This window comes from Eucalyptus grandis, chromosome 5, assembly GCF_016545825.1.
Source record: "Eucalyptus grandis isolate ANBG69807.140 chromosome 5, ASM1654582v1, whole genome shotgun sequence".
In the NCBI taxonomy this organism is placed as follows: Eukaryota; Viridiplantae; Streptophyta; class Magnoliopsida; order Myrtales; family Myrtaceae; genus Eucalyptus; species Eucalyptus grandis.
The window spans coordinates 34472854-34500605 of record NC_052616.1 but is presented as its reverse complement, the minus strand read 5'-3'; the positions used below and the strand labels follow the sequence as shown (position 1 = coordinate 34500605).

At 36.1% G+C, this 27752-nt stretch overlaps 1 long non-coding RNA gene across 1 annotated transcript; it reads left to right on the top strand.

Annotated features, from left to right (window-relative positions):
- Positions 1–21826: 21826 nt before the first annotated feature.
- LOC104444788 lies at positions 21827–25924 on the top strand. Its single transcript, XR_005551242.1, has 4 exons — positions 21827–21971; positions 22052–22514; positions 23880–24159; positions 25733–25924. It is a non-coding gene; the product is annotated as an uncharacterized LOC104444788 (long non-coding RNA).
- Positions 25925–27752: the final 1828 nt, after the last annotated feature.

The following is a 27752-nucleotide window of genomic DNA, read 5'->3' as shown; positions in this document are numbered from 1 at the left end:
ATCAATTTATCAATTTTATTTACGAAAATTTGGATGATTAGATATTGTTTCTATATTTGAATCAATCGGATGATATCTTCGTGAATTGAGTGGTTTGAATATTTTAGTTGCTTTCTTCATACTGAAAATACTAAAAAAAAAAAAAAAAAAATTGCATTTCATGTCATGTGGTTCGGGATTGGTTTTCTAGATAGAATTGCATGATAGAATATTTTAGATACTTTTCTAATTAAATTAGAATGCATGTTAGATAATATCTTTGAATTGAATTGCTTGTTGACATATCTTACTAAGTTAAGATAGGATTTATGTTAGTCTATTTCATAACTTAAAATAGACAATATCTCATTTTAGGTATATTTTTATTTCTACTAATTTTAATTATGAATTTAAAAAAAAATTACAAAATATCATGTCCATAAAATGCATTTCATTTAGTAATTGTTGCTAGGTCCATTTAGTTAGAAATTGTCCATCATTAGAATTAGGCCATTTAACTAAATTGCATGACATATAGCTTAGTTTTCATAAAAGAAAACCCAAAAAGAGATTTGAGCAAATTTTTTTGAATAGGTGTTTTTAATTAATATTTGTTGCAGATGCTTGTGTTTGCGTTGAGGGAAGTGTTACCTCCTTATGCTTGTGACTTATTTATTGCTTTGATGATTGAGTGTTTAATAATGGATGTGCACTCACATGATCACCTTACTTGTTAGAGATAGGTTTAAAATCAATTCAAGCTACTTACAAAATATTTTTGAAATAAAAGATAAAAGGTACTGAAAAAGGCATTAGAGTAATTTAGTGTGATTAAGTCCCCAAACTCATTTAATCTCTAGTTTGTAGAAGTAAAGTGTTTCTCCCGATACTTTACTTGGGTATTCAATTGACCCACTATATTGACGACTCCTAAATAAGAATCATTTGTATGTTAAATACTTGAAACTTAAGTTGAGAATTAATATGGGTTTGGGAGAGCCCGAGCTAATGCTTAGGTGGTTCATCCAAGGTAAGGTTGTAACAATCTGTGTGCATTGGTTCTTCTTGTTAAATCCTCTCATTTGCTTTGCACAACAAGGTAAGACGTTTGGATTATGATTGGCGCTTTTCTGAATATCATGGACATCATGTATGGTATTGTGATGCAACTCTATTGCATGTTCAATGATTGTCAATTACTGGTGCATATAGTAAGTGGGCCACATGGTATGACCTTCTATAGTATAGCCTGTTAAAAGGGAATGTCACAGATTATGGCATTGTGGCAATGTTTCTTGCTGTGGCAGTAGGATATGAAGCTCATGCTAAGGAGCATATCTATAGCTATAGAATTCCCTGTGTGATAGTAGTCAATCACAACGAGGACACTATAAAGGTCTTCAATATGAAGTTAGACAACATCCTTGCACTTCATTCTTGATTCTTGGTTTATTGTGATTATATTGTTCATTTTTCGTATTTGTGTTAGTTAATCTCTTTATTTGACTATAACCTAAGTCAAACTTGCAGTTCAAAGGTAGTTCCCATTCTTGTGGTGAACTCATCACGAAATTACTTTTGAACTATAGTTTTGTGACTCTGTATTCTACATGTAAAGCACAGATCTGGACGTAACATCATTGGTGCTGATTCTAGCATAATAAAATATTCTCTTGTTTATGTGTGGTGTCAGAAATGGTAAATTATTTTGTCCCAATATATTAAAACATTTCATGATCATTGTATGTTCAAATAGCCTTTTTAGTATAGAGACTTGTGTTGATATTACTGACGATGATTAGAATTTTTATTGTGTGATAAGATGATGTAGTTAAACATCTGACATTACATAAAGTAGCTTCAAGGGGCCATTTCCCGCTTTTCCAATCACAGAATTTCCTCAAGGGGCCTGAGAGAAGAGGCTTGATTCTTTTCTAGATCAGTTTTTGCTCAGATGGTCATGTGTTCACTAAGGATGCCACCTATTCTCATAAGTTCATTTTGTGCTTCAACATAATTATTAGATTGTTAAGATAATTTACGGCATAACCCTATGTGGACATATTCTGATGCTAATTTTTTTCATCAACATATTTTGTAATATGCTTATTGTTTTGTTATTTTTAAGTTTTTTGAACTTTGAGTTAATTCTAGTTTCTGAGCACTATAGTTCGGACCATATCATGCGTGATCCCTAATGATGATAAAGTGGTATATAATTTGCATGTGACTCGCACAGATTTCCTAACAAAGAATGCATTGATTGGATTTATGCCTCTTTATGGTACCACTTGAATATATAATATTGTAGAGTCAGTTAATGTGGTGATCATTCTTGACTTTGCCTAGCATAAAATTGTGGGAAAATGTCAATGATTTAATTGGACACTTGGTGGCTCCAAGAGTACATGAAAAACTCAATGTTCTGCTTGTCAAGAGGCAATTGTCAATTACTTCTTCCTTGAGTGTGCTTTCAGTATTGTTCAATCCTGCACGAGAGCCCTTTTTTCTTCTAGTTATAAAATGTCTAATTTTTGAGTTCTTTCTAGTTAGTATTGAATCTATTAAAACATTTGAAAAGATCAAAAGATTTGCCCAAAAAACTCATAGTCTAACACGAACAGGAAAATGGTAATTTTAGACTATAATCTATTAGAATATGCGAGCTGACATTAATTGCATAATATTTGGTCTGCAAAAAACAAATATATATATTGTTGTAATATTTATAAAATATATGAGAATGTTATATAGCGCAATTATGATTATGTGATCATATTATATAGGGCTTAGCATATCTCGATTATGATAATAACATGGTTGGCCGATTAGTAAAGATCGATATTTTAATAATAACTTGTATCGAATGGGTCTATCAAAATATTCTACATAAATAGGTTATGGTCACCGTTTCCCTCTTAATTCCATATGCCTATGGTTTATCCGTCACAACCATCTAAGGTCGGAGAAAGAGAGGAGAGCTTAGTCCTAAATTTGTATGGCTTTATTTATGTTGCTCGATTCAAAAACAATTATTGGCTAAATCAGATGTGTTTTTTTATTCAAGGCTAGGTATTGTAAATTCTATACAAGAATTAGATCAATGAATTCCTCATATGTGCGATGAGAGAGCAGCTTTATATGGGTTAAGAATTCACTTGATGCATAATCTCATTGAAATTACATGTATAGTGCATATAATTCACGGTTTATGGGCTTTTCAGAAATTTGATTCTTTTAGTTGCCTCTGTTAGATATTGATATGGGATTTTAGTTACTCATTCTATGGAAAATTTTCTTGGCAAATTTCGTATTATAACTCAGTCTATGCTGTGAGAATTTCAAACATTGAAGGCTATGTGAACTAGAAATGATATTTTGCAATTTGACCATTTTGGTTGTTGTTTTGGACAATTAATGATGCGAGAGCATTCAAACTTAAATCTTTCAATAATTACATGGTCATTCCAACTCAAGCTTCATCAATCCATCAAGCTAACTTGGCAATTATAGAAACACATAGCAAATTCATCCTCAACATGGTCCATTTGCTGATGATTGGTAGCCTACATGTAAGGTTGAAGAAGCAATGGATGTGTTCCCTTTGTTTGTGTATTTTGTTTGTCTTCTTGTGTCTTAATTGCTCTAGTGTGCTTAGTTTGTCTTCTTACGTTAAAGAGTCTTTAATATAAGGCTAGGATGTCAAAGAGTTTTTATTGCAAGTTTGAAAAAGTGGGAAGCTAGTCTTCATTACTAGACTAAAGTGTAAGAATGGAGAGTGTACTTAGTTTGTCTTCTTATATTAAAGAGTCTTTAATGCAAGGCTAGATTGTCGAAGAATCTTTATTGTAAGTTTGATAAAGTGCGAGCTAATCTTCATACCTAGGCTGAAGTGCAAGAAAGTAGAGTATGCTGGCATTTATTATTAGAGTCTTAATACAATGTCTTAGCACAATGTCTTAGTATGGCTATAAATAGAGATCTAATTTCGTATGTAAGGCAGACCTAATTTGCAATACATGATATTTCCTCTTGAAGTGAGTAATTTCTTGCAAAATTCGGTTATTTATCCATTTGTGTGGTAGTGAGCCTTAAGTTCTTTATCCTTGGTTGGTGGATTGTTCCTTTAGCTCTTGGTGGTGAGTTACATGTATCCCAACTTCATTTTCAATCATAAAACAATCCTCTTGGCTTCAATTCCACAATTCCAGCAAGTTTCCACTTAAATAGAAAAAAAAATAAAAAACAACACATTTCATTTTCCTCAATCCAACAAACATTTATCCACACACTATATTCTTAAGACACTGGCCCAAAAACGAATTTCTCATCCCTTCATTCCCTTCATGCATCAATTAATTTATGCTTTTTTTACCCATGCAACGATTCTTTTACTCAATGAATTCCATGCCCTAATACAATCTATTTATCAAGAATTTCTAACTTGAAGATTTTGGTATAAATAAGACAACCGAAAATCATGTGGTGCAATTCGACAATTTCACTCATTAATGCTCAAAATTAGTTCAGGAGTTATATTCTACAATGAATATTAGTTCTACTCTGTGAATTTCATGTCATGATATAAACAGGGTCGTGAGAATCTCGATCTAGAAGTTTTATAAATTCTCGGAATAATTACCTTATGACTGAGTAAACAAGCTTCAAATTGGAAGTTGACTTCTAATCATATGTCCAAATCGGCTTCATTACCATGCTACCCAACAGCAATTTCAGTCATTTGACAGCTTTAATTTAAAATGAAATCCATCTAGGGCACCTGAATCAAGTTTTGGGTGTTTCGGGTTTGTAGGGTTAGACAAGATCAAGTGTTAATGGTACGAAGTCCTAATAATTGGACCAGTCCTAATAATTAGACCATCGTTAGGCTATTAGATGCATGAGTAAGCTTTGTGATTCTATTTTCTAGGCAAAAGTACATCCAGAGTGCTAAAACTTGATATGAGAGACACTTAAATACCAAAAGTTACGAAAGTGACATTTATGTGCCACTTTTTTTTTGCCAAAAATAGGATACTTGAGTGCCAAGTTTGGTAAAGGTGGCCGGAAATCCTACATGGCAATTTTTTAATAAAATAACACACCTATGTGGTAGCTGGAAAGCTAAGTCAGTGACAAGGAATAAAAATGACGTCGTTTCATTTTTTTTTTGTTATGTTTTTTTTTCTAATTTATTAAATTAAAATATTTTTATTTAAATAATAATTTTATTTTTATATATTTTTATTTTAAAGAAAAAGGAGGAGGAAGAGGAAGCAAAAGGCGAGGGCTCCTCGCCATTGCCTTCCCACTATAGTCAAGAAGGGCCGGTGATGGTGGGGAAGGCCGATGACCTTGGCTACCCGTAGCAAAGGCTGCGAGCCCTCGTTTAGATGGGCGAGGTCGCGACCCTCCCCTAAATCCAGCGAGGTCACCGGCCCTCGATCGACCAGGCCAAAGGCTGTTGCCAACCCCTAAATTTGGCAAGGTTTGTTGGCCTTTGCCTAGCCTAACCAAGGGTTGCCGCTGATTGGGGTCACCGACCCCTGCCTAGGGCTTAGTGACCCTAGCCAACCCTCCTCCTACCATCGTCGGCCCTTCCCGGCGAAGGTGGGGAGGCCGCGATGAGGGCTCAACCTTTGTCGTCTGCAATCTCCATCTCTCTCTCTCTCTTTTCTTTTTAATAAAAATAAATTTAGTTTTAAAGTTAATTTAAGTAATTTTTATATTAATTATTTATCCATGTCACCACAAAAATGGCATTGTTTTTGCACTTGTCTAGTCACGTCAGTGTGCAAAATGTCATTGTTTTGCATTTATTTCGCCAGAAAATTGCAACGTTAGCATTTTGGCCACTTAAGTGATTTATTTTTTTTTTTTGATTTTGGTATTTAAATGTCACTTTTCTAACCTTCGGCACTTAAGTGAGTGTAATTTCAAAATTATTATGAATTTATTCAAGAATGCATTTGACCGGCTATGGAGTTATTCACGAGTTTTTTTGTTATTGATCTATCTCTCTCATAAAACAGAGCCTTCATCTCCAATTAAAGCATTTAATATGGATTTTCAGTTATTAATGTATAATAAAATCGAAATAGAGCTTTCAGTTGCACTTTCAAAGGATTAATTTGCTGAGTTTTTAATGCCCGGTCTGGAAAGGGTCCTAACCGGGTCAAGCAACCCCACCAGAAATCGAAAAAGACCCTACGACTCGCGCAAGGCAAGCCCACGCACGGATGAAGGGGTTTTGGCGCCTGAATAATCTTCTGGGCTTCATTTTCCATGTGGTTTTTTGCTTTGTGCTCCTAGCGTCACGTCCTATATTTCTATCAACGTTACCTTTTAAATAAAAAAGAAACACGAAGGAAAAGAGTGCAGGTCGAATTAGTCAAATTCCAAAGAGAGAAAGAAACCTCCTTTATTTTTAAATCAAGGTATCGCCCTTACTCCCAGTAGCCAGTTAAAGACCAAAATCATCACAGTATTAGTCTGGCTCTTACAGTCGATCTCTACTAAATCAATTTCCTATTCCAGAAGATCGCATTAACGTAATTAACGTGTTTCTTATTTTTTTTCTTCCAAAATCCATTCTAATTAACGTGTCCCGACTGTTTGAAGAGAAGTTTTTGAGTTGACAAACTATTATTATGACTTAATTAAGCACGTCAAAAGGTTTAATTCGATTTGTAAATCCACATCAAGAACTTAAATTGTAAGGTAATTAAAGGGAGCTGCATCAACACGTACATGATGCCCGCTTGAAATCTTATGTTTGGGTGACACGAAACATTAATTTAATAAAATTATAAAAAGTGCTTGAAGTGATTATTTTGAATTGTGATACTGCTGGGAAGTTTGAGGTTAACGATATTATGTTGTGTTGCTCCCCGTCGTCATAATGTCATTTCTGCTGAATCATAAGTCTGAGACTAAATTGATTACATATGGTTTTTTTTTTTTTTGTCAGTCCTACTCTATTCCTACTTTACACTCACTCGCAGACTTGTGCCCTGCCGCTTGCAGGGCGTGGGAGTCGCAACCCACTCTCAAACGTACGCGTCCCTACCCCCATCCCCTCCTAAGAAGGTGGGGATTTGAACCCCTCACCTCCCCCTTCCATGTTGGAAGGGTGGCCACGGGGCGAACCCCGTGGTTAATTGATTACATATGGTTAGAGCTGTTAAAATGGGTCACAAACCATTTATGACCCATTTAAATCTTAAATGGGTTATAAATGGGTCACTTGTTTATAACAAAAGATAGTTAAATGGGTTTCACAATTAAAGGTTTTAAATAGGTGGGTCTTAAGTGGGTTTAAATGGGTTGGGTTGAAAACTCATCTTTAACAAAAAAATTATAATTCCTCACTTCTCTCTTCAACTTTATAAAAATTGAAATTATAATATTTTATTTTTATTTTCTCTTTTCTTTTTCTTCCTTTTTTTTTTTTTTTTTTTTCTTTCTTTTTTTCTTTCTCTTTCCTCCTTCCGGTCGCCGGCACGACGACGGCCGGGCGACCGGCCAGCGAGCCTCGAGCTCGCCGGATCTCGGCGAGGGAGGCCTCGCCAACGCCCGGCGAGGCTCGAGCCTCGCCGATCCGGGCGAGACTCAAGCCCGCCGGCGTCGACAAGGCTCGAGCCTCACCGATCCGGCGAGCCTTGAGCTCGCCCGACACCGGCGAGCCTTGAGCTCGCCGGATTTGGCGAGCGAGGCCTCGGCGACGTGGCGAGCTCGAGGCTCGCCCGGATCTGGGCGAGACTCGAGCTCGCCGGCGTCGGCGAGCTCGAGCTCGAGCTCGAGGCTCACCAGTGGCCGGTCGCCGGCCGTCGTCGTGGCCGGCGGCCGGCCAAAGAAGAAGAAGAAGGAGAAGAAAAAGAGAAAAAGAAAAAAAGAAAAGGAAAAAGAAAATTATATTTTAAAAATAAAATAAAAATAATTAAAAAAATAATTAAATTTCGATTTTTTAAATAATTATTTTAAAATTTATAAAAATTGTCCATTAAATTTATATTGTATGAAACTATTTTAGCAATACAATTTTAAAAAAAATAATATATATATATAAAAGCTTGGAAGTATTTTAATAATATAATCTTTAAAAAAACAAAGGAATAAGTTTTTCTAAATTTTTAAATATGAAAATAGATTATTAATATGAGTTGGGTCGGGTCGGTATGGGTTGGGTATGGGTCGGGTCGGGTTTGGGTCGAAAAATTTATATTAAACATAAATGGGTCATAAATGGGTTAATGGGTCAATTTGGGTCGGACCATTAATGACCCGACCCAAACCCGACCCGACCCACCCGTTTAACGGCTCTACATATGGTGAATCATCACTGATATTACTTATATGGCCTCATATTTTTTCAATTTTTATCCAATTCAACCAGACTTTACTAAAAAAAATGCACCTTCGGTGGCCAAGCAGTTTATTCAATGGACAATTGGGACCAAGGCTATTTGGTGCACACTTACCATGCACATGGGTCTTTTGAGACAAATTCAAGTTCATTACACACTTTTGAGAAAATAGTGGGCACTTTGATAAAATAGCCGCACTTCAATAAGCTAATAAGAAATTGACTTTTGATTAAAGAAATATTATTGGATTGGACACCCAATAATATTACTTAAACGGCCTCACATTTTTTCAATTTCAATTTAATTTGACCAGGCTTTATTCAAAAAATGCACCTTCGATAGCGGACCGATTTTTTTCATGGACAATCATGGCCAGGGCATTTGGTCAAGGCACATGGGTCGTCTGAGACAAACTCAAGTCCATGACACACTGAGAAAATGGCAAGCACTTGATAAAATAGCCATGCAATAGGCTAATGGGATTAAAGAAATATTATTAGGTTAGGCACCCAATAATATTACTTAAATGGCAGCCACACTAATATTACTTAAATGGACTCATATTTTTCAATTTCAAGACCAGGCTTTATTAAAAAAATTCTCCATGACACACCATGCACATTTGAGAAAATCTCAAGTTCATGACACTTTGATAAGATAGTTGGACTTCAATAGGCTAATTAGAAATTGAATTTTGATTAAAGAAAGATTATTGGGTTGGACACACAATAATATTACTTAAACGGCTGCCAGACTAATATTACTTAAATGGCCTCATATTTTTCCAATTTCAATTTAATATGACCAGGATTTATTCAAAAATTCATCTTCGACGGCCGATTGTTTTTTTTTCACGGATGTTTAGGGCCAGGGCTACTTGGTGCACACTTACTATGCACATCGGTCATTTGAGACAAACTCAAGTTCATGACACACTATTAAGAAAATGGCGGGCACTTTGATAAAATAGCCGCACTTCAATAGGCTAATTAGAAATTGAATTTTGACTAAAGAAAGATTGGGTTAGACACCCGATAATATTATTTACCCGATAATATTACTTAAACGGCAGCCACACTAATATTACTTAAATGGCCTCATATATTTTCAATTTCAATTTTATTCAAAAAATTCTCCTTCGGTGGCCAATTAGTTTTTTTCATGGACGGTCGAGGCCAGGGCTATTTGGTGCACACTCTTACCATGCACATGGGTCATCTAAGACAATCTCAAGTTCATAACACGCTTTTGAGAAAATGGTGGGCACTTTAATAAAATAGCCACACTTCAATAGGCTAATTAGAAATTGAATTTTGATTAAAGAAAGATTATTGGGTTGGATACCCAATAATATTACTTAAATGGTAGCCGCCTAATATTAATTAAATGGCCTCATATTTTTCCAATTTCAATTTAATTTGACCAAGCTTTATTCAAAAAATTCATCTTTGATGGCCAATTGGTTCCTTTTTTTTTTTTTTTTCTTTTCACGGATGTTCAGGGCCAGGGCTACTTGGTGCACACTTACTATGCACATGGGTTGTCTTAGACAAACTCAAGTTCATGACACACTACTAAGAAAATGGTGGGCACTTTGATAAAATGGCCGCACTTCCATAGGCTAATTAGAAATTGAATTTTGATTAAAGAAAGATTATGGGGTTAGGCACCCAATAATATTACTTAAACGGCAGCCACACTAATATTACTTAAATGGACTCATATTTTTTCAATTTCAATTTAATTTGACCAGGCTTTATTAAAAAATTCTCCTTCGGTGGCCAATCAGTTTTTTTCATGGACGGTTGAGGCCAAGGCTATTCGGTGCACACTCTTACCATGCAAATGGGTCATCTAAGACAATCTCAAGTTCATGACACACTTTTGAGAGAATGACGGGCACTTTGATAAAATAGCCGCACTTCAATAGGCTAATTAGAAATTAACTTTTGATTAAAGAAAGATTATTGGGTTGGACACCCAAATTCCTTAACCATTAAACCGACGATGTCGGTGCACATGGTACCACAACAGATTCATAGCACCTTTCGTTTCATAATGACAAATAATTAGTCCAAGTGATTGATTGGTGTCTGGTCCACGATTATCGAGGTACATTGACCTTCACCCACAAATTCGCCATATAAGAGTCTGCGCACATAAAACTAAATAAGATGATAGACCTTCACATCTTATTGAAGGCATATCATATCACAGCTATGATGTACTTATATTTTGCATATATAATTATATGTCTTGTGAGTTGTGACTATGCATTAAATTATTAACTAGCAAAGAGGAAATAATTACTCAAAGGCCGGGAACGCCATTTCTAGGAAATTGTCAAAATTTGCCTTACTAGTTAGCCTATGACTGAAGCTAACCTAATGAAAGGTAAAACTTCATTTTCCATTTAAGGAAAAGAAAAATGAAGTCTTCGACCAAAAAAAGAAAAAAAGAAGACTAAACATATGAAAGTCATTCCCTCGAAGCTGCTAATTAATTAAAAGATTATCTTATGTTGACCGCTCAGGTGCATGAACAATCTAACAAAAAATTCAACATTAGACAAAGAAACTTGTTTCAATAAGGCAATCCAAATAACGCCAGGGTACGTGGTCTTAAGTGAAAATAAGTGCATGTATTTACACCTATCGCACTAAGATTTTCCGAAGTTCTACTATTATTAATAAAATATTATTCTTTTCTGATATACTTAATTGCGCGTGTAATTATATATCTTAGATTCATCATGTGTTCAAATATTATTTAACCAGGAAGGAAAAAAAAAAAAACAACTACTCACACATTGGAAATGCCATTTCAAGGGGTAAGAAACATAGGAGTGCCTAAACTTTCGTATAATAATAGGAATGCCTAAACTTTCGTATAACACTTACTTGAGTGCCAAATTTTTTTCAGTTACTTAAGTGCCACATCAAAGTAAAATTGATTACTTGAATGCTAATTCTGATTTACTTCGTTGGAAAATCCGATGTGGACACTAATCGTTTGACGTGGCATTGCGGACACTAACGTGATCAATTTTTAAATATTTTGAATATTTTGAAATTTTATTTTTATTTTGTATATTGCTTTCTTTCTTTAGGTTCCGTGAGGGTCATCAGCAACCCTCGTTGGCCGTGAAATTTAAAAAAGTAAAAGTATTGTTTGCCACTTCGTGCTATAATTGAGTCCACTAGGACCATAGCTTTCTATTATACTCACTACTTTTGCCGGCCATATGGCTTGTTGACTAGTTAAGTTTATCAATAATTTTACAATAGCTCCAACATCAAATAGAATGAACTTTTTGTCAATAAGCCGATCCGAATAATGCCATCATATGCGACATTCACTGAAAATAAATCCATGTGGTCACAACTATTATATATCTTAGTCTATTCTTAAGCACCATTTTTTTCCAAAGTTCGAATATTACTCTTTGTTGGTTCTACCCAAAAAAAAATGGCATGTCTGTCCTTTAGTATGAGTATAAATTAACAAGAAGATTGAACGGTGAACGAACAACCTGAAAATACTTTGCCAAATTTTGAGCTAATACTCATAGCCAATTGTTGAACTCCACCATCTAATGGCTTCTTCATTGAAACCTGAAAGAATTTACCATGTGTTCTTGAGTTTTAGAGGTGAGGACGTCCGAAATAGCTTTCTCAATCATCTCTACACAACTCTTGACCACAATGGATTCTACACTTATGTTGATAGCAAGGAGCTTAGGAAAGGAGAGCAAATAGCGCCAACACTTATGAAGGCAATCGAGGAATCGCATATTGCAATCATCATTTTCTCCAAGAATTACGCTTCCTCACGGTGGTGTTTGGAAGAGGTGGCAAAAATCATGGACTGCAAGGAAGAAAGAGATCTCACGGTCTTTCCCTTGTTCTATAAAGTGGATCCTGGAGAAGTAAGAACACCTAGAGAGAGGTACAAAAAAGCTATGGTTGAGCATGAGTCCAAGTTAGGGAAGGATTCAAAGGCATTGAAGAGATGGGAGAAAGCTCTTTCTGATGCTAGTAACTTGTCCGGTTGGCATTTGAAAGATGGGTAAGTAGAGTGGAATCCATATGTTGTCTAAGAAGCTAAATTTTACTATTAATGAGTGATATTGTGTATAAATGATCTACTCACATGATTATATATATATACCTATAGATGCTTCATCTTGTGATATCTGAAAATTCTTAAGTGGCTTAAGTTATAGTTAGTAATATCATATAAGAGTTGGTAAATCTAAGAGTTAGTTAAAATAGAGAAAACAAATGGAAAAAACGAAGAAAAGTTGATAATTGCAAGAAACTTAAGCTTGGCAATAACTCAAATGGGAATAGATAACCCAAAATTAGTTGGTTACTTGATCAGAGAAAAATTGATCACTCTAATAAAGATTAGTAGTTTTTTTTTAAGGGATAAGTGCATTAGAAGTTCTAAAATTTGTCATGAAAATGCAATTAAGTTTGAAAACTTTCAAAAAGTGCAATTAAGTTCTAAAACTTGTCACAAAGTGCAATTCAATCCTAAAACTTTCAAAAAATGCAATCAATTTCTAAAACTTATTAAAATGGTTCAATCTAAGTCCTTTCATTGATTGCACTTTTTGAAAGTTTTAGGACTCAGTTGCACTTTCCAGATAAGTTTTAGGACTTTATTGAACATTTTAAAAATTTTAGGACTTGATTGAACTTTTGTGATAAGTTTTATGACTTAATTTCACTTTTGAAAGTTTTAGGACTCAATTGCATTTTCATGATAAGTTTTAGGACTTCTAATGCACTTATCCCTTTTTTAAAGTAGTTGGCAAGTAACTCAAATCATAGTTGGTAATTCAATAGTTAGTAAATTAGAAGAATAAGTCACTCAAGTGAGAGTTGGTAACCCAAACTTAGTAGATGATTATTTAACACGACAAATGTTGCTAAGTTACTCTAATTTATGTTGGTGATTCCATATGAAAGTTAGTAAATTTGATGCCATAAGTTATGCAAATCTAATTTGGTAAGTTAATAGAAAATTGGTAAGTAGCATTATAATAAAAAAGTTGGCGGTTTAATAAAACTGTTGTAAGTTACTAAAAAGTTATGTGAAAGGAAAAATCATTGATCTTTTTTTCTTGACATTTTTTTGACACTTACCAATATTTATTAAAATTTATCAGCACAAAAAAAAAACTATTTTAGGGCATCAAATAATAGAATTCTACCTTTGGCTTTTGTTAAGCCATGATTCATCCATGTAAGGTCTCCAAGTCTTTTCTATGGATCCTTGTTCTCCCCCTCAACGTGTAATAAAAGTGGTAGACATCTTATCTGCAGGCTAATTAGGTCTTCACGTTTCATTTTAGTAAATAGAATTCCACAGATTTCCAATTTTGGTCAACCGAGTCATAAACTCGTTTTTGGCAGCATTTTGAGTTCGAAAAATCACATGTAGCTAACCATAGAATAGACACATGGCTTTTTCCCGGAAAAAAAAATTTGCAATAAGACTTCATCGCCTAAAAGTTTTACCGACTTATTTGAACAATATAAAATGCTAAAACTTGATTAATCAATGGACAAGACCTTATGTATGTGTTACCGCACTTATCTCATCCCATTGGAAGGAATGAGAAAGTTTGCAATGATTGATACAGAATAATTAGTGTGTACATGCCATGTAAGGCAACGACATCGTGCTTCGACATTTTTTAATAATTTTCGAATCAAACTCTCAACCATCGTTTGAAGTCTTGAATAATTTTTTTTTTAACTTAGCATATAAATAAATCATATATAACAGTTTGACAAGAAAATTAAGTAAAATTGTCATATATAAATCAAAAGAACATGAAACACTGGAATGATTAAAACTTGAACCTTGAACTTGTTTTAATTGGTGTGGAGCTCGTTTGAGTTCTAATTTGACTTGGTGGGAATACATTTTTATCTTGGTTGTGGTTATGTGAAAATGTGATGCACTATTTTTGTCATTATTGGTTAGTAATTACTTGTTATTTGCTTATTCAAATTGCTGAAACTGTGCGACAACTTTTTCCTTTGCTCCAGAGATGAGTCGAGCTTCTACAAAGAATTGTGTCAGAAATCTCCACTCATCTAAACCAGACACTTTTGCATGTTGCTACGCATCCGGTTGGGATAGAATCTCGAGTGGTTAGGTTGAAATGGATGTTAAACCTTAAGTCTAATGATGTTCTTATGGTGGGGTTGTGGGGACAGGGAGGCATAGGAAAGACAACTTTAGCCAAAGCTGTTTATAATGATATTTTCAGACAATTCGAGAATTCATGTTTTTTGGCGAATGTTAGAGAAATTTCAAAAGATTGCAAGGATTTAATTGCTTTGCAAGAAAAATTACTTTTTGAGACATTAGCATTGAGAGAAAGATTAGCAGTGTCCAATGTGGATAGAGGTATTAATCTAATACAAGAAAGACTTTGTCACAAATTTTTTTCCTCATCCTTGATGATGTAAATGACTTGCACCAGTTACATGCTTTAGTAGGAGAAGGCAAGTGGTTTCACAATGGGAGTAGGATCATTATTACTACAAGAGACAGCCATTTGCTAACTTATCTCGGGATAGATCAAGATCATGTGTATGAAGTTAGTGAGTTGGATGACAGTGATGCTCGTGAGCTATTTAGTAAGCATGCTTTTCGACGCACCACAACTTTAAAATCAGGACAAATCTAGTGGATAGTGTTCTAAATCATGCTAAAGGCCTTCCTTTAGCACTCGAGGTGCTAGGTTCTTTCTTACGTGGTAGAAGAGAATATGAATGGGAAAGTGCACTGGATGATATTTCTACAGCTCCCAAGAAAGGCATCAATGATGTGCTTAAAATAAGTTACGATGGACTAGAGCCAAAAGTTAAAGAGATCTTTCTCCACATTGCTTGCTTCTTTAAGGGGTGGGATAGTGAGTATGTAAAGAAAGTTCTTGACAGTTGCGATCTTAAAGCGGTAATAGGATTCTGATTCTCATGGAGAGGTCTTTGATAAGAATTGAGTCCGGCAACATACAAATGCATGACTTGATTCAATTGATGGGTATGGATATTGTGATCCAAGAAAGCGATGATCTTGGGAGACGCAGTAGACTATGGCTGTATGATGACGTTGTCGATGTTTTGTCAAGCAACATGGTAAGACTTGCAAAATACCCTCAAACTCATCTCTCTTTTTTTTTTCACTCTAATTACTAAACATGCATAACCTAAATAGTCTTGTCTATATAGGGAAATTGTGTTGTAAAAGCCATAGTGTTGCAGTCACCTGAGCCGGCAGAGATATGTATTGGTCCAAATGCTTTGACAAAAATGAGAAGGATGAGATTGCTCATTTTGTGCAATGTGCACAATATTTTCCAAGGTACTATTTGTCTTCCTAATGAGCTAAGATGGTTTCGATGGGCTGAATGTGCTCATTGGATTCCAAAATTTGCCTCCGGTCGAAAGAAATTAGTGGGACTTGATATGAGCAATTGCAGTATATATGTACTGCCAAATCAATTTAAGGTGAGCATTTACCTACATTGACCTTTTATCTACCTCATTTGTGTACGTATATGTGTATTATAGATACTAGTACACCAAAGCAAGTATTATTCCCCTGTATTAGAAAACATTTCTCTATTTTCTTTCAAGATGATACTAACTACATACGTTAGAACTGTTTTTAAGTGCAGCAAAATTGGCATTTCAAAAATTAAGCGAACAACTTTATTAAAAATACTCAATGGAAACATTTTTGTTAATAAAATACACAACAAAAAGATTTCCTAAATATATATTTTTTATGAAGGTCTTTGCATAGTTAGAAGTTTGACTTCTCATATGAATATGTGAGACATAAAAAATAAAATAATCAATTTCACGTATTTGTCCATGGTATTATAACTATAAAATAATTTATTGAGGATAATCGATGGAAGGAATATAAAAGAAAAAAAGATTGAAATCATTTAAAGTAGGAGATCATCTTGCCTTGTATAATAGTATAGATAAAGTTTACATACTTTCTAAACCTAATATCTCTAACTATTGACATAAACAAATTTCAAAATCAAGTCAAATCTACCTAGTGAAGAAATTCAAAATGAAATTTGTTGTCAATTTTTTTACATATAAACTTTTTTATTTTACAGAAAAAGTGTATAGCGGTCGAATAAATGGGAAACAAAAGTATGACCAACCTACTTTTCGACGTGTATATAGAATTAAAAACACCCAAGGAGTAGTTGGCTGAGTGGTAGGCCACATTGTCATCAAGTGATGGAGCCTTACCTAATACGCGTACCTAAATTATGGGGATTTGTCCAGCATCAATAAAATTAGATCAATCTATAAAACAAGGCATTGTTAGTTGCTTTAGTCATTTCTTAAGGAGCAGAACTTCTAAGTAGACACAATAGAGTATTTATTAGGGAAGTTTCCCATAATGTGTGCACACCTAAATCAATTTAGGCAATCTAGTAGGGGTTACCACTAATTTCTTAATAGAAAGTCAGAGTCGGATCTTGGATTGAGTATAAGAAATATTTATCTTCTTCTGAATGTTTTTCAAAGTTGGCTTCATTGCCTTTGCATGATTTCAAAGAATTCCAAAATTCGCTAATTTTTACGTAATTACATTGTGATAATATTTACATCCTACATTCATTTATAATATATATAGTTAAAGTCAAAACAAATAGTCTTCATTCTTATGCTCATCCCCTAGCACTTCACTTTGTTTATGTGATTACCACATGGCATGACACATTAATTGTTTTGTCATGGGGCCTGCATCCACACTTGACATGTGGTACTTCATCATGCTTCTATAATTGTCACATGGCATGACACATGGCATAGTTTTGTCATGTGTGTTACATTGGGCACGTTCACTACATTACAATGTACTTGAGTTTTGTGATTACCACATGCATGACACACGACACATGACACACGCCATAATTTGATTCCAAACTAAGTTTCTTCTACTAATGCAGGGTAGATTTGGGTCAAGAATACTAGTTTGAGGATTTTTTAATAGAGGAAAATTAGTTTATGGTAACTATGTCATATTGGTACTAGTTTAGGATTTTTGTAAATGAAAAGTAATTTGGAGTAAATCTACATATTGACTTGGGATTTTCAATGGTAATAATTCTAATTTTTTAAATAATTACACAATTTTATTTGTGAATTTTTTTTCATATCGTGTACCTATATATCATTCAATTCTTTCAAATAACATATAAAATGTAAAACGATAAGAGTTATCTCTATTTTGCTAAAGTGATGATGGAAACTAAATTGCTATGTAAAGCTTGGTCGTGCGTGTGCCATTTGACACCACTTCGGGCAAGCTTTGCCAAATATATTTCTAGTAGTTTGAAAGTGGTGACTCATTTCTCAATACAATATGTAATTACAACAAGAAAATGAAAAGTTAATTAATAGGCTAAGAATTTCACTCGGAAACCTGGATAGTAAGTTCCAATTTGCCTAGTCTACCTAAACTCCTTGCTTCCATCCACGTGAAGAGTGTTGTGGTCTTAGCATATGTAATAATGACATAGTCACCTAACAAACCCAATCTCCCCGATGTGTTGTGTAGCCAATTTTATAACCTCAAATTAACTAAACCCCTGCAAATAAAGTATGATATTATCATAAATTATAAAGCCATGGACAATGTGAATGCCATCTGATATTAAATTACCATCATTTCACGAGTTTGACTCCCCTATCTATGTACAACAACTAGCATAGGGCCTATTTGTGGATTCCATGGCAGATCTCCTCTACATGAAATATACAAATTACTCAATATTTACAATTGGTGACCTAAAATATAATCTTGAAAGATACATACGAGACATGCTTTATTAGCAAACTATTATCATAATAGGAATTCCATGGTTTAAATGTAAGGAAGCGACGTCATCATACAAGCAACCCTTTTGTGTTGCTTTCAAAATGTTTAACAAACTCGATTTTGCTATTTTTGCAGGACTTCCAAAATTTGAAGTACATTAATTTCAGTCAATGTCAGTGGCTGGTTTGCATGCTTGATCTCTCGTGTACTCCAAATCTTGAGGAATTGTATCTCCAGAATTGCAAAAACTTGGTGGAAGCTCACGAGTCTATTGCATATCATGAAAAGCTACAAGTGTTGGATTTTCGGGGGTGCTCTGAACTTAGTGTTTTTCCAAATGAGCTCAAGTCAAAAAATCTCCAATATCTCAATCTTGAAGATTGCACAAGATTTGAAAGCTTCCCTAATATTTCACATGAACTCAAAGGCCTAAAACAGCTTAGGTTAGGAGGGACCGCTATTAAAGAACTTCCTACATCAATAGAAAATCTTGTCTCTTTGGAGGAAATGCATATACATGATTGCAAGGATCTGGAACATCTGCCATCTAGCATTTATAAGTTACAAAACCTTGAAAACTTGCATATTAGTTCTTGCACAAATTTAGTCGAGTTTCCAAAGTATGAGGATTTAGTCGATCCATGCATGAAGACCAAACTTTCAAGTTTACAGCAATTAGACCTTTGGGGATGTTATTTGTCCGAAGTAGACTTTCTTGAGAATCTTTCATGTTCTCCATTCTTGACAGAATTAAATTTGTCAGGGAACAAAATTACAAGCCTTCCTACATCCATCAGTAAACGTCATCGTTTGTCCTATATTCGAGCTATAAATTGCCATCAATTACAGGTGATTCCCAAGCTGCCGCCATTTTTGAGAGGTCTTCGAATGGATAATTGCAAATCTCTACAAAATTATGGAGATTTAACTTCAGTTCATAGGAGTATATGGATGTAGAATGCAAATCTCTACAAAATTACAAGCCTTCCTACATCCATTAGTAAACGTCATCGTTTGTTCTCCATTCTTGCCATCAATTACAGGTTAGGAGGACTGGTGCTGATGTGGAATGATGAGGCGGATGTTACAATAAACTCTAGTTCAAAGGAGTATATGGATGTAGAATGCAGGGATCCCTCTAGTGGCCATAGGATGAGAATCACATTCGTACATGCATCTACCACCTTCACGGAGAGGCTAAATTTATGGCAACAGATTCGGGAATTACACCCTATTAATCAAATTCCGTGGCTTTGTATGGGGGACTTTAATGAAGTCCTATACACCTGGGAGAAGGTAGGGAAGAGGGAAGCTGACCAACACCGGATTGCTGCTTTCCGGGAAATGATAAATGATTGTTCCTTAATGGATATTGATACAAAAGGCTGTGCATATACTTGGGCAAACAACCGAATCGGGGAAAATTTAGTGAAAAAGAGGTTGGATAGAGTCCTATGTACAATGGAATGGATAGCTTCTTTCCCTAATGCTGAAGTGGTGGCCCTCCCAGCAGTTGGTTCAGATCATAGCCCATTAGTATTATCCCTACATCCTGCTAGAGAAAGAAGGAGAAAAGAATTCAAGTTTGAAGCCTACTGGATGGAGGAGGAAGAGTGTGGGGAAATTATAAAAAGCTGCTGGGGAGATGATAGGCACCAGCAGACCAATTTGTCTCAGAAATTACAGAAGGTGACCATGGAATTGACAAGATGGAGCAACTCAAAGTTCTCTAATGCAGCTGTCCAAATTAGAGATCTCAAAACACAACTTATTGCTCTTACAAATGGGGACTCCGAAAGTTCAAGCCAAATGGCATGTCGAGAGATAAAAGAGAAAATAGAGAGGCTTTGGCGTAGGGAGGAAATGTATTGGGGTATGAGATCACGCATCAACTGGATGAGGTGGGGAGATAGGAACTCAAAATACTTCCACGCTACTACACTTCAGAGAAGACAAAGAAATAGAATTTCTATCATTTATCAATGATGACACATGGTGCCGAGACCACCACATGCTAAAACACCACATAATGGACTTCTACTACTCACTATATGTCAACAAAACTTTCCAAAGTATGAGGATTTATGTCAAAATCCATGCATGAAGACCAAACTTTCAAGTTTACAGCAATTAGACCTTTGGGGATGTTATTTGTCCGGATATGAAAAGGCCTAGTAGACTTTCTTGAGAATCTTTCATGTTCTCCATTCTTGACAGAATTAAATTTGTCGGGAACAAAATTACAAGCCTTCCTACATCCATCTCAACAAGTCGGAGTGTTTTTTAAACGTCCATCGTTTGTCCTATGATTCGAGCTATAAATTGCCATCAATTACAGGTGATTCCCAAGCTGCCGCCATTTTTGAGAGGTCTTCGAATGGATCTTATGGCAAGCAAAACCAGGACGAGACCATAATTGCAAATCTCTACAAAATTATGGAGATTTAACTTCAGTTCATGATTTTGTCCATAGAGGGTTGACCATTGTTGATATTAGCTCACCTAATCGATCCCCGTGCCCACTGCCTCAAGTGTCCGAAACAACGAACACCTATTCTTCCTATGCAAAAAAAAACGCGACACATTTGGAGTGACCCACACCTTAACCGCACATAACCACCAGATCGGTAACTCGTATAGGTTAGATTCTCTCTCTAACTCCGCAATGACAACATCTTCGGGCACACACATGCACACACGCATGCATATCGATGTGGACTCTATGCTAGATCTAGTGCATGGTTGGATATTGCAATAGCAGAAAATGCAAAATTGGAGGCTTAAGAAAATCAAGCAAATATAAAGTGATTTTGCATTGTACGCATGTAATGGAGTTGGCTACCGTACTTTTATGGGAAAGATTTCTATCATACAAGACTTGTATGTTAATGCAAGCAAGGATCAATGGATCTCTACTAATTTATAGAGCTCTAATTCCAAGTGGAATTCTTAAGGATTACTTACTAAATTCAAATTGAATTTTTCTATTTTTGTAGTAACTAACAAACGTGGGTACTTTCTAATGATCTATCTTTGTTTCAGTTTTTGGAATACTCTATTGTTCTCCCTCGAGGAGAGATGCCAGAGTGGGTTCTCCCTGTTGAAAAGGATTCCATTTCTTTCATGGCTTCAAAAGACTTGTATGACAAATTTCTTGGATTTGCTCTCTGCGTCGCTCTCTATAAGGATAATTATGAGGAGAAAAGTACAGAGTCATATCGTTTTGTTCCCCATGTTAATGGAAAAATGCGGGAAATTTGTCCGTTCCTCCTCGAACCTTTGAAAGTGGATCATATCCAGCTCCAATTTTTCACACCACCAAAATTGTGGGGAGTAGTCGATTTTGGTCGAATTGATGGGAGTCATGTTCAATTTAGCCTTACGGTATCTGGTAAATACATGAAAAAGTGGGGATTTCGAATAATATGCAAGCAATTGGAGGATGATGTAAAACTTGTGCTTCAAGATAATCCATCAATCGATCCAACTTTACTTTATGAGATTGGTCATGAATCAACATATTCAGGAGTTGAGAGTTTATCTATGCACAAAGATACTTCGACCGAAACACATCTACAAAATGACTTGCAAGATTATCAAATTAGAATTGAGAAAGAGGAAGTGGCAAAGAGAAAGCATGGGCATAATCCCACTCAAAGCAAGCGAATCAAGACTAAGTTGACTTCCAATTTGACCAACGAAGAAAAGGATGATCCAGAAACTTGCTTAGGAAGCAATTCATATGTAAGTGAGCTCCCTTATTTATTTATTTTTTTCTGCTTTCTTCTCGATGTTCTGCTAAATCCTCATTTTCTCCGCGATAGGCGAACTTCTCGAACTCCACCGACGCCGAGAAAATATTAGGTGCCTTGACAGACGCCACTTTTAGCATCGCGACCGACCATCCCCTTCCGTCCGATGCCACGGAACTCTGGCCAATTTAAGACCGCCACCTGCCGACGGAGGTGATGAACAGCGAATTGACGGCGGCAGAGACCGGCGAGCCGAGTTGACGGACCGCCGCCGCCCACCGAAGCCGTGGAAACTGATGAAGCAGCTTGGTGGGAACGATTCTCTCCTGAGGTTCTGGGCTTTCATGCTCGATTTTGAATTCGATTCGTGCGGTGCCGCAATTGCGCGGGAACTTGAAGGATGTGTCCCGTGCGTTTGTTCGAGAGACGCTGAATAAGGTGTTTCTTCGTAAGTTTGGTCTGTGGATGGTTGGGAGTGAATTCACTGGCGATCCATGTTGCGCGCTGCAAATTCAGCAACAATCCCTAGTAGAAGGTATTGCTTTCCTTTCATTCTTTCTTTTGATAAGTGGCAATCTATTCAAAGAAGTAGGTGAAGTCTAGGTGCATTGGAAAACACGAGCGCCGGTGAGTGAAACAATGGGAAGTAGCTTGTACGTGGTTCGGTTCAGTCTGATTTTTGGGCGAAAACTGAGCCAATCCGGGTGCTATAGGTTGGGACTCCCTTATGCGAGACTAGGCATTGCAGCGGACAACTGGCCACAGTGGGGTTTGGGGGATGGGTGCTTTTGAGGTGTCTAGGAAATGTGGATATGTAGGATTCATGCAGATGTGCGGCGGGCATCTCAAATTTGTTTATGTTATAGTTTGATTGAACAGCTGTGTGATTGTTGAGGATGCGAACATCATTCCTGCAGGAAGAAATCGGTCTAGTGAGACATGAAATGTATGTTTATCATTGCCATGATTAGCTTGCCAGGTGTTCGTTAAAATTGCCCAGGAAAAATTGTGTTGAACATCTCACCGAATGAGCATCTTTTGCGAATGTATACTAGAGATGACAACGGTATATTAGAGATGATATAGAGAGGACCTTAAATGAGCACAGAAGTACAGATTCTGTACCTGCACTTGTCCTGCTTTATTCCTGGTTTGAACTCAACTGGGGAGAGGGCTTGTTAGGCTCTGGACCTCTGAGTCCATGATGGAATTTTGTACTGGTGTGTGGTGAGGCACTGCTTGGTTGGTGCATCAATTAGACTCCATTGAAACACGATTTTCCCATATGGGCAGTTTATGCTAGTTTTGTCTGGAGAATTCTGTGGTCTCCTAGTGAACATGCATGCACCAAAAAAATCACCTGGTCATCTGTTAAAACACTTGGGTATGGATAGTGGTCCATACTTTTTTGGAAAATGACTTCCACCTTTAAAATTAGGAAGTCATTTTCCTTATTTTTAAACTTGGTTTTTTCTGGTCAACTGAAGTCATTTTTCTTTGACCAGCTTATTTTCCCTCACCAAACACTAAAAAATGGAAATAGAAATTTTCTGGCAAAATATTTTCCTTCAAACAAATAGAGTCTAAGTCAAAATTGAGTTTCATCTTTCCAAACTACCTTTGATCATAGTAGAAATATAAATGGTCTTTAAGGACCAAATACTTTGTAAATAAATACTCATTTGCATCTAAGCATAACCACCTAATTATGCACGCATGCATCCCCTTTAACCTTTTTTTTTTCCTTTTCATTAATTCCCCTTAAACCAGGTTAACTATATATATATCCTAAAATAAATTTCTGTAATTCTTTCTTCTATCATTCTTTTTCTGTTTTAATTCTTTCTCTCCACCTTCTTTCTTCGATAACTTCTAATCTCCTTCCTTATCTTCACCGTAGGCAAACTTTGAACTACATCAACGTCACTTTCGATATCTCTATTTCATCTTTCATCTGACACCAGCGAGCCTCGACGAGTGGAAGATTGCCACCTACCAATGGATCGTACGAACAGAAGAAGTTCTTCGTAAACAGCCTAGCGAACTGAAGGTGACGGAGACCGGTGAGTAGAGGCAACAGACTACCACTGCCGACCGAAGCCATGGAAACTGATAACATAGCTTTGGGTGAACGATTCTCTCCTGAGGTTTTGGGTTTTATGCAGCTTGCTATAGATCAGGTAACACCTGGCACGGCCAAATTGTATTAAGTTGATTTAATACTTGAGCTGAAGCTTGAGTCTGATCCCTTTGGTGCTATAATTGCATGGGAACTTGAAGAATGTATAGTTGAATTTGGACAAGAGATGTTAAATAAGTGTTTCTTTGTAAGTGTTGTCTGTGGATGCTTGGTAGTGCATCCATTGGTAAACGACATTACATGCTGCCAAATCAGCAACAATCCCTAGAAGGTATAGGTTTCCTCTCTGTTTTCAGAGGTGGTAATTTATTGAAATAAGTAGGTGAAGTCTAGGTTTAAAGGAAAAACAAGCAAGGCAGAGTGCACAAAAGGAAGTTGGGTGTACATGGGGTGGTTCAGCCCCCTTTTCAGGCACAAAACAGAGCCAATCCAGGTGCTGTAGGTTGGAAGGGAGGGAGGGATGGATTTGGGTGCTTTTGAGGTGTCTAGGAAATGTGGATGTGTAATATGTGCCTATTATAAAGATGTGCAGCGGGCAATAGGTTTGCCGGGACAATTAAATTGTCAGAAGCTTTGATCACTGGGGTAGGACTCTGTGTTAGGTTTCATAAGGCTTTTGAAGAGGCGAAACCAGAGAGGAATGAAGAAGATGCAATGAGATGGCAAGCCACCAGGAAAGGTGTTTGCTTGACAGTTGAATCCTTTTACGACCTTTTGACTTTAGCACCTAGGGAGAATTTAAAACCAAATTTACTTGGAGTGCGAGGATAATGTGGACATTGGCTGTACCCATGGATAATTGGTTGGGTGGTTATTTTCTTTGGCCCTGTGGAACTCGAAACACAGAGTTTATATAAGTTATCCAGTGGAATAGAGACAAAATCACAAGATGCTGATTGTCAGTTCTGATTTACGAGGGCCTCACAGCAGTTTTAGGGATCTCTCTCTAGCATTATATGCCATAGCATTTGTAAAGGAAAATGACCCAGAAGCTAAAGCTCCAAGAGTTTTCTTGAATGTTTGAGAGAAACCTCATTAACAAAAGAACAGCCTCTGAGGTACCCATGATAGGACACACTGGAATGAGCAACATGTAGCTTCTCAAATTAGTTCTTGTTTTTGCTGTGCTGTTATTAGAGCCATATCAGTTTAACTGTTAGTGGGATTTGCATCTGTATTACAGGATGAGTATGTGGTGATAATCATTGCTTGGAAGTTAGTAACCAGTACATTACACAGGACCTGCAAGATCTTGATCATATAACTATGAGACATGCATTTGTTCCATTGGTAGCTGCATAATGATACTGAAGCATTTTTATTGCTGGCAATGTGATATGCTATTTCCTCTTGAATTTGCCTTTATGCATCCATGCATGAAAGAACTTTGACTCTTATCTCATGTTTTTTCTCCAAACAAGTAACAAGACCTATTTCTTTTCTTATATAAGGCAAAGCTTGCATTGGATAGCCTCAAAGTTCCAGTTGGGTAAGATACTGGTTTTCAGAAACCAGGTGCATTGCATATATGTTACTTTATTTTCTAATTAAGATGATTAGTATTTCAGTCTTAATTAGTGAATGATTTCAGATTGGACTCTTTGATTGAACAGCTGTGTGATTGTTGAGGATGGGAACGTTATTGCGGCAGGAAGAAACCGGACTAATGAGACATGGAATGTATGTTTATCATTACTTCTCCAGCTCGTTATATAGATTTTGGCCAACAGCACTTTGTTAATGTTCCAAATTGATACCCTTGAATTATCACACTTGTATATATATGCTACCTAACAGTTCGCGCCTAGGCACGATCCTGTTTGAAATCGGCCTATGCGTAGGCACTGGCCCAACCGTGCTGGCTGTGCTGTACCTCGCTAACACCACATCTCCTTGAGTGTGCATGTTGTATTCCAAGAGACAAGACTCCCATTCACCAGTGCCTTAAGGCAAACAAATCTCTTCCAAGCTACCTAGGCCCCAAGAGCATTCTCTCTGACCTTCCTTTCCACAAAATGCTGACCATTTCATTTCCATTTCTTTAAAAATGGAAAAATCTAACACCAATAGTTTGTAAAGCTGTAAATAACAGACTTGATCATTTGTGTTCTACCTGCATGACCGAGGTGTTTTTCAGTCCATGTAGTCATTCCAGTTGTAAACTTCCTGATAAGGTCTGCATCCCCTGCCACTTAGTCTACCAAGGATAAAAGGAAGACCCTAACCCTTGACAAACAACATTCAACATTTAAAACCACTCAACTGAAGAAACTGAGCACTATACCCATCCTGATATCCAACCAAAAAATCAACTCTATTTTGTCCGGATTCAATTTCAATCGAGAAATGCTTTAAGGCAAGTCATTTAAATATTCGTTATAAAAAGATGATATTAACTCATTATCTAGGAATATAAATAATTCTCTAGAAAAAGGTATATGTTTAAGTATATGCCCAAACAAGATATAGATATTTCTAATAAATTGGATGAAATCTCAAAGGATTCATTATTCAGAATATTTTTATATAGTTATCAAATTCCGATTGGTTTCATTCGCGTGGATATAAACTCTTGAAGAAGCCCTCCAAGCCACTATTCGAACTAAAAGAGAGAATGACTAGTAGTGACACGAGCTTTACTCCACATAACAAATTGCTCCGGGCTCCTCAAAGCAACTCATTTTATGTATTCAGGCTTTGTTTGTTTCGCAAAAAATTAATAATTTAAAAAATATTTTCTTAAAAATAATCATTTATATCATTTACAAAAAGAATGAATAAAATATACTTTCATCACCTACGAAACTGCTTAGACATATATTGTTGTCTGTAAAATAAAAACAAATTTCCTTGATTAATCATATCAAACAATATAAGTGATCATTTTAATTCCAAATCATTCATTTTTCTTGAAATAAATGCATCGTACAAAGTGGTAGTATATTATCTATCTAGAACAATTATTGAGTGAACTTGGTGCATAGCTAAATTGAATTTGAACCGTAAAAACTGGTAATCTCCATCGAATCTCTTCAACTTTTACAAATCAGATTTACATTACTACGTATATTTTCCTTTATTAATTTTTTTACCTAACAGACTAAAATATCTGCAACTTTGGACTTTTGGTCGTGGAAAGAACCTCGGAAAACGCCCACAGCTTTTCTCTAACCAAATTAACTAACTATAGCGTCGATGATCCAACACAATTTGTTGGTGGCGTGTATATATATATGAAATATAAGTCAAGTTGCACCGTTAATGAGAGCTTAAAATTAACCAAACTCCTTAGTAGAGATGTCAAAATGGGTCTTAAACCCATATATGATCCATTTAAATCATAAATTGGTCAAATATGATTTTTCTTTTTCTTTTTTTTCCTTTTTTTTTTTTTTTTTTCATTTCTTCTTCCTCCTTTTTTAGCTAGTGGCCAACATGGCCACGGCCAACAACCAGCTAGGCAAAGCTTGAGCTCGCCGACCTCAAACAAGCTTGAGGTTGCCAACTTCCTTCTAGCGAGACTCGAGCTCGTCTATATCGAGCAAGCTCAAGCTCGCTAATCTAGGAAAGCCTCAGCCTCACCGACATCTAGCGAGACTCGAGCTTGCCGACGTTGAATGAGCTCAATCTTGT